Consider the following 14,332-nt stretch of genomic DNA (forward strand, 5'->3'; position numbering starts at 1 on the left):
TTTTTTTGCTTTATGGTATGCCATAAAACTTTTTGTTGAAAGCCAGACATGATGTACTGGGTGAAGGGAACTTAGGTAAGCAAAGCTTTAGTGCTGTGATGTTAAGGTGGTGGTGGTAGGGGAAGCATCCTGTAGATGTATGATTAGGTCTCAGTCTTTAGTGTGCCTGTGATCTTGATCTAGGAATTTCTCAGTTAATACTCCCATTAGGTGGGATAGTATGGCTAGAGTGGGCTGCCATGGAGTGTTTCTCTCTTCCCAGATCAGTTACAACCTTCACGGAGATCCAGTGTTTGCAGCATACCACACTTCTGGGAGTTTTATCTTCTGAAGCTCTACCAGATTCTCACAGTGAATATTAGAAAAAAAAAAAAAAAGCTCACATTTCTGGCAGGGTGGAAAGAAAAGGTAAGATTTTGAAACATGCTAGAGAATTCTGTTCTTAACAGTTGAAAACTTAAGTTAGGCTCTGATAAAGCCATGAAATTAAAAGATGCTTGCTCCTTGGAAGAAAAGCTATGACCAACTTAGACAGCATATTAAAAACCAGAGATATGACTTTACCAACAAAGGTCCATCTAGTCAAAGCTATGGTTTTTCCAGTAGTCATGTATGGATGTGAGAGTTGGACTCTAAAGAAAGCTGAGGACCAAAGAATTGATGCTTTTGAACTGTGGTGTTGGAGAAGACTCTTAGAGTCCCTTGGACTGCAAGGTAATCCAACCAGTTCATCCTAAAGGAAATCCATCCTGAATATTCATTGGAAGGACTGATGCTGAAGCTGAAACTCCAATACTTTGGTCACCTAATGCAAAGAACCGATTTATTGGAAAAGACCCTGATGCTGGGCAGGATGGAAGGCGGGAGGAGAAGGGGATGACAGAAGATGAGATGGTTGGGTGGCATCACTGATGCAGTGGACATGAGTTTGAGTAGGCTCCTGGAGTTGGTGATGGACAGGGAAACCTGGCTTGCTGCAGTCCATGGAGTCACAAAGAGTTGGACACAACTGAGTGACTGAACTGAACTGAAAACCCCAAAGGTTAGTTTCTGGTAAGATAATTTCTCTAGAGGGCAGGACTCGTTAAGAACAGAATTCTGTAGCATGTTTCAAAATGTTACCTTTTCTTTCCACCCTGCCAGAAATGTGAGGGTTTTTTTTTTTTTTCTAATATTCATTGTGAGAATCTGGTAGAGCTTCAGAAGATAAAACTCCCGAAAGTGTGGGTATCCTGCGAACACTGGATCTCCATGAAGTTTTTAACTCTCAGAGTCATTGGCACTGAGTCTCCAGAAATTCATCTATGACAGTTCAGGTTTTTCATACCCCTTACTGGTTCCCCTGGAGGTTTCTGCCCATGGGTTTCTGCTCCAGTAAGTTGTGATTCTCTGTTTCTACCCATTTGTCTCTCCAATTTTAGGAGCAGCAGTTTGCTTTGTGATTTCAAATCCCTGAAAGATCTAAGAAGAGTTGTTGATTTTCAGTTTGTTCAGCTTTTTACTTGTTAGGATGAAGTAATGGCTTCTATACTCTTTATGTCCCAGAACAGGAACCCCAATTCTTCATTTTCTAAAATAAGTATTTTTTTAAGAATCTTGTTGGCAATTTCAACTGCTACTGAGCAGAAAAAAGTTTCTCCAAAAGTTGAACTTAAATTTAAAAATTCCAAAGCTACCATATTATGTTGTTTGGCATTATTGTTAATAGAACACTAGTTATATGAAAAGTATAGTTAAAACAACTTCCTTAAGTTATTTTGCTGAAATGAAGGGGAGACAATAAATTCATAGAGTAAGTTGTATGAGTTTTTATTTTGTTAATATTACTTATCCAAACATCTACAGCCCATCATCAGGCTATGCAGGAACTCACAATAATAATTAAATCTTGTCATCACTGCCCATACTCATTAAAATGCCCATGAATCTGCCCATATTCATTAAAATATAGCTTTATACATAATAAAAAATTTTATCTTAGGATAAAGGTAGAAGGACTGAACATATTTTTTTTAACAGTTTGTTAGCTTGATTTATAACTTTTAAGTGTGTAAACATAGAGGTGCAACCACTACAGAAAACAGTACTCAGGTTTCCAAAAAACTAGTTACCATATGCTCCAGCAATCACACTCCTGGATGTATAGTGAGACAAAACTATAATTTGGAAAGATACATGCACTTCAGTTTTCATAGCATCACTGCTTACAATTGCCAAGACATGGAAACCATCTAAATGTCCGTCCATGGATGAGCGGATAAAGAAGATGAAGTACATATATACATGAGGGAATACTACTCAGCCATAAAAAAGAAGGAAATAATGCCATTTGCAGCACCATGGGTGAGCCTAGAGATTGTTTGCTAAGTCAGTCAGTCAGAGGACAAATACTGTATGATGTCACATATATGTGGGATCTGAAATATGCTACAAATGAACTTAATGAAATAGAAACATCCTCACAGACATAGAAAGCAAACTTCCACGGTTACCAGCAGGGAAAAGGGGTCGGGGATCGACAAACTAGGAGTTTGAGATTGGTAGATACAAACCACTGTATATAAAAGATAAACAACAAAGTCTGTATAGCACAGGCAACTATATTAGTAACCTGTAATAAACAGTAGTGGAGAAGGATATGAAAAAGAGTATGTATATATATCAGTATGACTGAGTCACTTTGCTGTACACCAGAAACTAACACAACATTGTACACCAACTATATTTCAATAAAAAATAAATAGAGTATGGTGCCCTCCTTTGTACTCTTGCCTGGGGCCTGCAGACATGTGGATAGGCCTGCTTGTGACCGTACCTCAGGTGTTAAGGGACTGGGGAGCAAACAGCATTAGGGGGATTCCTGCTAGAGGAGTCTGGCTGAGCAGAGGCATAGAAGAGAACAGAGGGAAAGAGAGGAACTTGGGCTGCACCGGACCTTCCCTCCTGAAGTTTCTGCCTAAACTCTTCTCGGTGTAACCCTTGGAAGAGCTCCCCATGGCTCCAATCCCTACAGGTGATATGTGCGAATTTGATGACTTATTGACTTAATTTAGAGGAGTCTACAAGCACAACATCCTGGAGGAGGGCATAGCAATCCATTCCAGTATTCTTGCCTGGAGAATCCCCATGGACAGAGGAGCCTGGCGGGCTACGGTCCATGGGGTCACAAAGAGCTGGACACGACTGAGCGACTAAGCACAGTACATGATCACAACATTAAGCATAACCTTTATTTAAAAACTTTCACTTGAAGTATGTTGCCTGTCAAGCCCCGCTTTAAAAGCTACTTACTGCAGTGTTTGTAGCAAAACAATTAACCTTTTCTGTGGTTGTATCCATTATGGTTGGCCAGAAATAATATACCTTCTAATTACTACCTCCTGTATTACTGGAAAATAAAAATTTCGGTAGTAACATGACACTGCAGGAGAGAGCCACATATTTTCCTGACAGTTTGATGTATAAGATTGCCTCGTTGGAGCTCTGGAATTGTCATTTGCAAAGAAAGAGATTCATAATGCTAAAGAAAAATAGCTTCAGCTTTGCTACTTCTTTAAGTTACGTTTTGTGCCTATGATTTTACCCTGCTTGGTTTTGTTCTTAGTGGCTTCACTATCTACCATCTGGTCATCTTTAAAATTTAGTATTTTACCACTTTTTATAGCAAAGCAGTATGTTAAGTCAAATATTAGAAATTATATTTTCCCTAAAGCTTTTTGCACCTAGAAAAGGACTTCTGCCTCAAACTTAATGATTTAGATAATAACTAATGTCCTTTGATATGAAAAGCCAACTTTATTCCTAATTGTGCTTCATGGGCTGCTCATGACTATATGTCATTTTCTAAAATTGCCTCAAACCAAGTGGGATAAGTATGTTGTTACAGGGTGATAAGTGAAGGAAAATACAGAATTAAATTTTAGAGAAAACGGAATGAAAGAAATATTAGTTTTTGCTGTTCAATAGGAAAGATTTTATAGAGGACGTCAGCTTTTGGAAACAACTTGAATATAAATTATTGAGAGATTTGTTGTTCCAGACATGGTATGTGGATTGGGAGACAGAATAATTTCAAACAACAGACCTTGTGTGTTTTCACTGGAAGGCAGAGGCAGATTTACCATGAAGCTAATGAAGCTTAAGTCTTATAGTTCCATTTAATTTTTTATTTGAAATCCAACTTTCTCTTAAAAAGAGTCCCTAAAATTTGTAAGCTTCAAGAAACTTAGAGTTCACTCCTCTTGGAAGGAGAAAAAGAATAGTTTGGAGACCAGGGAAATGGAGCAATTCAGGTGGATTTTGAGGTTTCAGTCATGTTCGACTTTTTGTGACCCTATGGACAGAAATGGAGCAATTCTGGTGGATTTTGAGGTTTCAGTTATGTTCGACTTTTTGTGACCCTATGGACAGTAGCCTGCCAATTTCCTCTGTCCATGGGACTCTCCAGGCAAGAATACTAGAGTGGGTTGCCATGGCCTTCTCCGGGGAATCCCAGGGATCAAACCTAGCATCTCTTAATGTCTTCTAGCATTGGCAGGCAGGTTCTTTACCACTAGCACCACCTGGGAAACCTGATTTTCAGGCAATTAATGACAATTAAGAGTCTAACTTATTTCCTCTAGGTAAGGGGAAATGATGGGAGGTGAGGTTGTACCTACCTATGTTCTTATTAGTACTAAACCTGGGTTTCCCTTGTGGCTCAGTGGTAAAGAACCTGCCTGCAATGCAGGAGGCCATGAGACTCAGTGTTCGATCCCTGGGTCAGGAAGATCCCCTGGAGTAGGAAATGGCAATCCCTAGTATTCTCGTCTGGAAAATTCCATGGACAGAGCAGGCTATAGGACTGTGGCGGGCTATAGTGCAAATTTAGTGACTAAACCATCACCACTTGTAGAACTAGTTAAGTTTTGTTTGTATAACTTTGGCAAAACTCAAAACTTTATTTTATTTGAGAAGAAATGGAGCACTGAGCAGTATACATCCGTTCTTGTTGCAGAAATCTTCCAACCAGGGAAAGCCCTGGCCGTCTTTAGCCCTCCACCCCTTCTTCCAATCTAGAAGTCCTTGCTGCCAAAGGCAGCGTTCATGGGAAAAGGAAATTATTCTCCCACATTGCTTGGCCTGGCCCTTCACTTTCTCCATTAGTGATGAGAATTTCTTCCCACGGCGGTGGACTGGGGTCGGGGGGTGGTCTTTGTTACCCTCTTCCATTGGTTGGATTTTCTTTCCGACATTGCCTTATCTGAGGGTAGAATCCACACTCAAGGTGGATTCAGCCTCCAAAAAAACCTACTAATGAACAACCAAAACCATAATAAAAACTTGACTTGATTTCAGTCTCTTTTTAAGTATAATTTCAGATGACCTCTTTCACTTTTAATTTAAACATACTTTTTACTTAAATAACTATGTTTTTGCTCAAATTGAATGGATTATCTTAAAAAGAGAAAGCTTTAAACAGGAATTTTGTGAATAAAATATTTCCATTTTAGTAAAAATTCTGGATAAAATATTGTATTTTAATTGATAAATAAATCCATTGTTGCAAAAATGATAGAATCACATGGGCAGTTCAACAACCAGAGACATCAGAGATTGTAAAAGCAATTCTCTGGGCTTACTATAATTATAAGATAAATACAGAATGTTTTCCTACATAAAATTATTTAAACACAAAAACACTGACAGGTCTAGGCTTGAGTGGGGTGAGATCAAGACATGGTGGAAGGGGGCTTTCTTGGTGGCTCAGTGGTGAAGAATCTGCCTGCTAATGCAGGAGATATAGGTTAAATCCCTGATCCAGGAAGATCCCACATGCCATGGGGCAATCAAACCTGTGTGTCACAGCTGTTGAGCCTGTGTTCTAGAGCCCGAACTGCAGCTACTGAGCCCGAGCACCCTAGAGCCCGTGCTCCACAAGAGCAGCTACAGCAATGAGAAGCCCACATACTGCAACTAGAGAGAAGCCCCCAATTGCCACAACTAGAAAAAAGCCCGCACAGCAACAAAGACCTAGCACAGTCAAAAATAAATAATAGATAAAATTATTTAAAAAAAAAAAAGATATGGCAGAAGGAATAGAGATTCAGAAGAGAGGTAAAAAGATATATTTCTAGGAGGTATAGGAAATTGTTGATGTTGGGTCCCTTGTGGCTAGCTAATAGTCAAGTCTAAGGCAGAGGCTGGTGTGCAAAGGGGATTTCTGTAGAGCATATATTACTTTTATAAAAACATTTTGAAGGAAAATAGGAAAATCTTACTGTGTAGTGCATATACAATAGAAAAACAAAAACAAAAAATACAATTCAAAAACCAACAATTAGAATCCACTATTCATGGGAAATAGATGGGGAAACAGTGGAAACTGTCAGACTTTATTTTTCTGGGCTCCAAAATCACCACAGATGGTGACTGCAGCCATGAAATTAAAAGACGCTTACTCCTTGGAAGGAAAGTTATGACCAACCTAGACAGCATATTCAAAAGCAGAGACATTACTTTGCCAACAAAGGTTCGTCTAGTCAAGGCTATGGTTTTTCCTGTGGTCATGTATGGATGTGAGAGTTGAACTGTGAAGAAAGCTGAGCGCTGAAGAATTGATGCTTTTGAACTGTGGTGTTGGAGAAGACTCTTGAGAGTCCCTTGGACTGCAAGGAGATCCAACCAGTCCATTCTGAAGGAGATCAGCCCTGGGATTTCTTTGGACGGAATGATGCTAAAGCTGAAACTCCAGTACTTTGGCCACCTCATGTGAAGAGTTGACTCATTGGAAAAGACTCTGATGCTGGGAGGGATTGGGGTCAGGAGGAGAAGGGGACGCCAGAGGATGAGATGGCTGGATGGCATCACTGACTGGATGGATGTGAGTCTGAGTGAACTCTAGGAGTTGGTGATGGACAGGGAGGCCTGGAGTGCTGCGATTCATGGGGTCGCAGAGTTGGACATGACTGAGCGACTGATCTGATCTGATCTGATACTTCTATTAAAATGGCCAAAATCCAGAACACTGATGATACCAAATGCTTCCAAGGCTGTGGTACAACAGGAACTCTCTTCAGTTGCCCGTGGCTATGTAAAATGGTTCAGCTACCTTGGAAGACAGTGTGACAATTTCTTACAAAACTACACAAACTCTTAAGTGAAATAGGATAGGGCCTGTACCTGGGATGTACCTGGGATGTAGCCTTTACTGGATGGAGTGCTTGCACCTGGACAAAGGTCTTCTTGAGCAACAGAATACAAAAACACTACAAGGGACTAAAATACCTCATGAATTTGCAGTTGGGGCAAATCATGAGCAAGATACAAAGCGGCCAAACCCAACTGCCACTTCTGAGAGGACTTTACATGATTGATCTCTGCACCCAGCTCCAGCAAGGGGGTGGGCAGACCACCTAAAGCCACTCCTCCCAGCTGACCCACCAATCTGTCCCTTACCCTCATCCCTTCAGGGACCAGCTTGCCCCTCTCAGGGTGCAAGCAAGGGCAGCTGTTACTTGTTTTCATCCCCTCATGCTGCAGTGTGAGTCAAGCCTTCCCCGAATTCCTTGTCTGACCTCTTACCAATTTCTACTAACTTAAGAATCCAGGGATCCTGATTGGTAACTTTACCATACTACCATATGGTCCAGCAATCATACCCCATAGTATTTACCCAGATAAGTTGAAGAATTATTTCCACACAAAAATGTGCAGTCAGATGTTTATAGCAGTTTTATTTGTAATAGCCAAAGCTTGGAATCAACCAAAATGTCCTTCAGTGTGTTATGGGCTTAATGTTCGTGTTGCCCCTCTCCCCCCGGCAAAAGAGTTGAAAACGACTCAGTGACTAAATAACAACAACAACATTCCAAATTCATATGTTGAAGCCCTACCCTCTATAGTGATCTTACAGGAGGTGGGGTCTTTGGGGGGTATTAGATTTAGATGAGGCATGAGGGTAGAGCTCCCATGATAGGATTCGCTTCTTGTGAGAGAAGGAGAGAACCAGAGCTTTCTTTTTCCTACCATGTAAGGTGACTTCCCCAGAGAAGGCAATGGCACCCCACTGCAGTACTCTTGCCTGGAAAACCCCATGGATGGAGGGGCCTGGTGGGCTGCAATCCATGGGGTCACTAAGAGTCGAACATGACTGAGCGACTTCACTTTCACTTCTCACTTTCATGCATTGGAGAAGGAAATGGCAACCCACTCCGGTGTTCTTGCCTGGAGAATCCCAGGGACGGGGGTGCCTGGTGGGCTTCCGTCTATGGGGTCACACAGAGTCGGACACGACTGAAGTGACTTAGCAGCAGCAGCAGTAGCAGGGTGATTTCCCAGGTGGTGCTAGTGTAAAAGAACCCGCTTGCCAGGAGGAAACATAAGACACCTGGGTTCAATCCCTGTGTTAGGAAGATTCCTCTGGAGGAGGGCATGGCAACCCACTGCAGTATTCCCACCTAGAGAATCCCATGGACAGAGGAGCCTGGTGGGCTACAGTCCATGGGGTTGCAAAGAGTCGTACATGACTGAAGTGACCTACCACACACTCACACACAAGGAGACAGCCAGAAGGAGGCCATCTGCAAGCCAGAAGAAAACTGAATCTAGGCGCCTTTATCTTGCACTTCTCAGCCTCTAGAACTGTGAGAAAGAAATTGTTGTTTAAGCCACCAAGTTCATGCTGTTCTGTTATAGCAGCCCAAGGTGACAGAGATAGCAGGTAAATGGATAAACTATGATACATCCAGATGATGGAATAGTATTCAACACTAAACAGAAACAAGCTATCAATCCATGATGAAACATGGAGAAAACTTAAATACGTATTACTGATAGAAGCCAATCTGAAAAAGCTATAGACTATATGATTTGGGGCTTCCCAGGGGGCTCTAGTGGTAAAGAATCCTCATGCCAATGCAGGAGACATAAGAGATGCAGGTTCAATCCCTGGGTTAGCAAGATCCTCTGAAGAAGGAAATGGCAACCCATTCCTCATTCTTGCCTGGAAGATCCCATGGACAGAGGAGCCTGGTGGGCTATGGCCCATAGGGTTGCAAAGAGCTGGACATGACTAAAGCAACTTACCACACATGGTATGATTCCAACTATACGACATTGTGAAAAAGGCAGAACTATGGAGACAGTAAAAGATCAGCAGTTGCCAGGGGTTAGTAGAGAAGGAGGAATGAATAGGTGGAGCACAGAGGATTTTTAGGCAGTGAAACTTTCTGTTGTTGTTGTTGTTCAGCCACCAAGTCGTGTCCGACTCTTTGTGGCCCCACGGACTACAGCACGCCAAGCTTCTCTGTCCCTCACCATCTCCCAAAGTTTGCCCAAATTCATGTCCATTGTATCTGTGATGCCATCCAGCCATCTCATCTTCTGATGCCCTCTTTTCCTTCTGCCCTCAATCTTTCCCAGCATCAGGGACTTTTCCAATGAGTCAGCTGTTTGCCTCAGATGACCACAATACTGAAGTTTCAACTTCAGCATCAGTCCTTCCAATGAGTATTCAGGGTTGATTTCCCTTAAGATTGACTGGTTGGATCTCCTTGCTGTCTAAGGGACTCTCAGGAGTCTCCTCCAGCACCACAGTTTGAAGGCATCAATTCTTCGGTGCTCCGCCTTCTTCACCGTCCAGCTCTCACAAACTATTCTACGTGCTGCTGTATCAGTGGATAAGCACCATCAGACATCTGTCAAAACTCATAAAATGTAAAATGCCAAGAGTGATCCCTAATGTAAAGTGTGTCTCTGAGTGATAACGATGTCACTGTAGGTTCACCAACTGCAACCAACTGTACCGCTTTGCTAGGGGATGCTGATATGTGGGGGAAGCTTATGTGTGTGTGAGAGCAGGGAGTGTATGGGTCCTCTGTGTACTTGTCCCTCTATTTTGCTGTGAATCCAAAGAAAGCCTGAAACATAAAGCCTATTAAAAGGAAAAAAAAAAAGATTCCAGGAAAACTTCCCAGAAGACTGCAGTCTTGCTTTTGAGAGCCCACTGGTTAGTCTAAAGGGGTAGGTGAAGTTAGGAGTTCCCATTGAGACCTTAAGAAGCCACAAGCAAGAAGGAGTTGAGAATACAGAATAATATAATCAGGCAAATGGGTAAAATAAAAGGACGGTCTGCATATAGACACACAGGCATTCACACTACTCTGCCAGGGTCAAGTTCCTAGCAGTGGGATGGAAGTGGGAGGTGGTAGAGGATACTCACTTTCCTGCAAGAGATATCTAAACACACACACAATGGGAGGGAAGTGAGTGATACCTCCGGTTCTAATGGAGAAACCAGATAAGGCAAGAAATTGCTAGAAAAGTGTGTATGTCTTACATGTTTCATCCAGTTTGGCATTGCAGTTCTCTCAGAGAGCTACACACTACCAGACTGTAAAAAAAATGTTAGAATGGATACATTCCTTGGCTTTTTTCCTGTTGGACTGGTTTTACTATGTTTGAAGTGTTTGTTGGCAGTCCATTTTACTCAACAAGAAGAGAGGTGATTTGAGACAGTTTGTAATTATCATGAGCTGCAGGGAAACTGTATCTTGGAGGGAAAACCCTGACATATCTTGGACATCAAGCATGACTATTAGATCTGCTTTTATCATTTTATTTAGTATTTGATTCCCAGGTTAAACCTTTTTGCATAAGCCGTCTCATGTATTTTTCTAAACCTAATTTATGCACATTTTCATTTCTTGGTAGAATGGAGACTCTCATAGTGGAAAATTGATTCTCTTTTGGAAAAGGAGTTTTCTTTTTTTTTCCCTCTAATTGCTCCCATGCTTTGAATAATGAGTCTTCTTAAATATTTCTCCCGATCATGGTTCTAAACTTTAAGTCTAACAGTGAAATTTCTTAGAAACGGGGGAAAAAGAAAAACAACTTTGAGATGGAAGAAGTGTGGAAAGTGAATGAGGTATTTGGTGACATCCCAGGCTCTGTAAAGAGAGCCTGGTAAAAGGCACTGGGGGAATATTTACTACTACCAGGTTTTGTGAAGATATTTTTAGTTCCTGCAGACAATCATCTACTTTACATCCAATAGCAAGAAGCAGAGGAGTGTGGCTAAGAGCTAGGGCTGTAGCTTTGTGCTTCCTGAGTTCAAAACCTAGGCTGGACATTTACTCACTCTGTACCTTAGGTAGGTGTCAGTTCTCTGGCCTCGTTTTCTATATCTGTCAAATCAGTTCAATAATAAAACATTTCTGCTTTTCCACCCATTCCCCGATTCCCCCACCTGCTTGAGCTACACCAGGCTCACTCGGAGCTCGGGCTCCTGCTAAGCTAGCGGGGCAGTGGCCATCATGGTCACCTACCGGGACCTCGTCAGGCATGATGGGATGTTCTCCATCTATGAGATCTAGGAGGTCGCTGATGGGCTGTGTCTGGAAGTGGAGGGGAAGCTGGTCGTAGCACAGAGGGTAACACTGATGGCTCGGCTCATTGATGGAAATGACTCCACTGAAGGGGGCGAAGGTACCTAAAGCACAGTAATCACTGGTGTCCATACTGTCATGAAGCATCACTTGCAGGAAACAAGCTTCACAAAAGGAGCTTACAAGAAGTATATTAAAGATGACGGAAACCTGAAGTATAGAGACCAGAAGAGTAAAGCCTTTCATGGCAGGGGCTATGGAACAAATCAAGCCCCTCCTCACTAATTTCAAAAACCGTCAGTTCTTTGCTGGTGAAAACACGAATCCAGCTGCATGGTTGTGCTGCTGGACTTGTGTGAGGATGTTGTGACCCCGTATATGATTTTCTTTAGGGAAGGTTCCTAAATGGAAACATGTTAACAAGTGTGGCTGTGACTTTGGATCTAGCACCTAACTTCATAACTGGCTGGCAGCTGCTTTTCATCTACCAGGACTGAGACAAACGGGACTCAGGTCAACTTGAGCTCTTTTTTTTGACATTGATTTATCTGGAGTAGAAGCATTATTTTTGAGGGAGGGGTGGGAAACATACAACACATCATGTAGGTTGTCTAAAAATAAAGTTCATATAAATTCAAAAAATAATACATTTCTCACTAGGTCTTTTGAGGCTTAAGAATTAATTTATATAAAGCATTAAAGCCATTGTCTGGCAAATAGTAAGATGCCCAATTAACACTGACCACTAAGTCCATTGAAAAAAGTCTCTGGAGGCCTTTTGGACACTGGTAGATGACGGTGGCACAGCCTGTCCTAATCGGGACATCAGGCATTCCCTGTCTCTTCCCTTCATCTCAGACGGTGCTTTTGAGAATCACAGAGCAGCCATTAACTGTGTGAGTCATTGCCTATGAATTTACAGATTAAGCTCACTTATGTGTCTGTGGAGAGCTTATATGTCAGCTAAGTGGCTCTGCTTCCAGAGTTTGGATGGCTACTAGCTATGGTACTTCACCATAGCTAGTGAAGTCTGGTATTCTCTCAAAAAACTAGTCTAGCTAGGGTTTATTCATATGGGTCTCTGAAATTTCTAGGAGAATGAAACTATGCAAGGCCTTTTGAGACCTAGACTCAGAACTGGCATGGTATTGCTTCTGTTGCATTTGTTAGGTGAAGCAGTTCATAAGGCCAGATTCAAGGGGTGGGGAAATGCCATCTCTCACTGGGAACTATTTCAACGTCATCTTGCAAAAGGATATGTAAAAAAGGAAGAGAATAAGTGCAGCCGTTTTTGCCGTCTTCTACGGTACCCAATTTGTAGCATTTCTTCTACAGCATTTCTGGCAGGTGGTCATGTAGCTGAAACACCTTCAAAAACAGGGAGGTCACTGTTTTACCAGGCAACTCAGTTTTGTTGAAGTGCTTTTTTTATGCCTCTGTAGAGACACTGACTTCACAGAATTTTTTAATCATAGAATTGAAGGTCATCCAGGCAATGACATTTTTGAAGCCAGGTTTCTGTACAGGAAGCCACAGGAAGCCTGCAATTTCCACTGATTTGTCCCCGTTCTACCTCTTGGAGCAAAACAATATATTATGTATTTATTACTTCTTTGTTTTCAAGAGAGTCTAACTAAGGCCAGCTTGAGCATTACATACCAGGTGCATGTTCCCATTCATTCATTGTTTTCATTCACTTGTTCTTGCATTTAATATTTATTAAACAGATTCCATGGGCCAGGCACTCATTTTAAGATGAATAAAGGTATGGTGTCTCAAAGCAGTCATATTTAATACAAAGTTTCATTTTACCACTTGCCAAGTGTGTGACTTGGGAAATTTTAATTTTCTAGTTTTCAGTTTCTTCATGTGAAAATTGGGTATATAGTTCCTCATACTTTCAATTTTTAAAATGTTTATTCACTTATTTTGGGATTGCCTGCCCTAGTCTTAGCTGTGATACACATGGTCTTCGTTGTGGCAGGCAAGATCTAGTTCCCTGACTGGGGATGGAACCTGGCTCCTGTGCACTCGGAGTACAGAGTCTTGACCACTGGACAACCAGGGAAGTCCCTATGAAAAAATTGGATATATAATATCTCTACTTCACAAGGTGGTTGCAATAATTAAATAAAATAAAATGTCTGGTCTTTAAATAGGCCCTCAGTCAATGATAGCTGTCAGCTATGATTAAGGTTATTAAGGGATAATTCCTGTCCTGGATATGTTTCCTGGCATTTCTCCACATCTTGGTAATGCTTCTTTCTTTAGAATAAGTTACGTTCTACACAGATAATATCGTATGGTATAGCACTTTGAATAAGTGGCCTTTGCATTCAGACATAACTAGGTGTGAATCCTCACTTAGCCATATACTAGTCTGTGACTTAAGTTCTCAAAGCCTCAGTTTATAAACCTGCAGACTAAGGGTGATAATAATCTTAGACTTCGTATGAGGAATATATGAGAGAACGTACATACAACCTTTAACATGGTGCCTGACACTTAGTGAGTCCCTCCACTACCCACTCTCCACCAGATGGAAGCTGTGAACTTTATTTGATACATTTTCATGATTTGTAGCATGGTGTCATGAAAAGAATCAGGAGAAAACTTGGCCCTGGATTTCCCTGGTGGTACAGTGGATAAGAGTCCACCTGCCAGTACAGGGGACACAGGTTCAAGCCCTGGTCTGGGAAGATTCCACATGTCTTGGGCAACTAAGCCCATGTGCCACAACCACCGAGCCTGCACTCTAGAGCCTACGAGCTGGAACTAGTGAGCTCCTGCATTGCAGAAGGCCACAACTGTTGAGGCCTGTGCATCTAGAGCCTGTGCTCTGCAACAAGAGAAGCCACCGAAATGAGAAGCCCAGGCACCAATAAAGAGTAGCACTGGTTCACCACACTAGAGAAAACCTGCGTGCAACAGCAAAGACCCAGCATAACCAAGATAAAATAAATAAA

At 41.8% G+C, this 14,332-nt stretch overlaps 1 pseudogene; it reads left to right on the top strand.

The window, feature by feature from the left end:
* Positions 1 to 11,294: 11,294 nt before the first annotated feature.
* Positions 11,295 to 11,844, top strand: LOC133260234 (translationally-controlled tumor protein-like; annotated as a pseudogene).
* Positions 11,845 to 14,332: the final 2,488 nt, after the last annotated feature.

Source organism: Bos javanicus, chromosome 14 (assembly GCF_032452875.1).
Source record: "Bos javanicus breed banteng chromosome 14, ARS-OSU_banteng_1.0, whole genome shotgun sequence".
Lineage (NCBI taxonomy): Eukaryota > Metazoa > Chordata > Mammalia > Artiodactyla > Bovidae > Bos > Bos javanicus.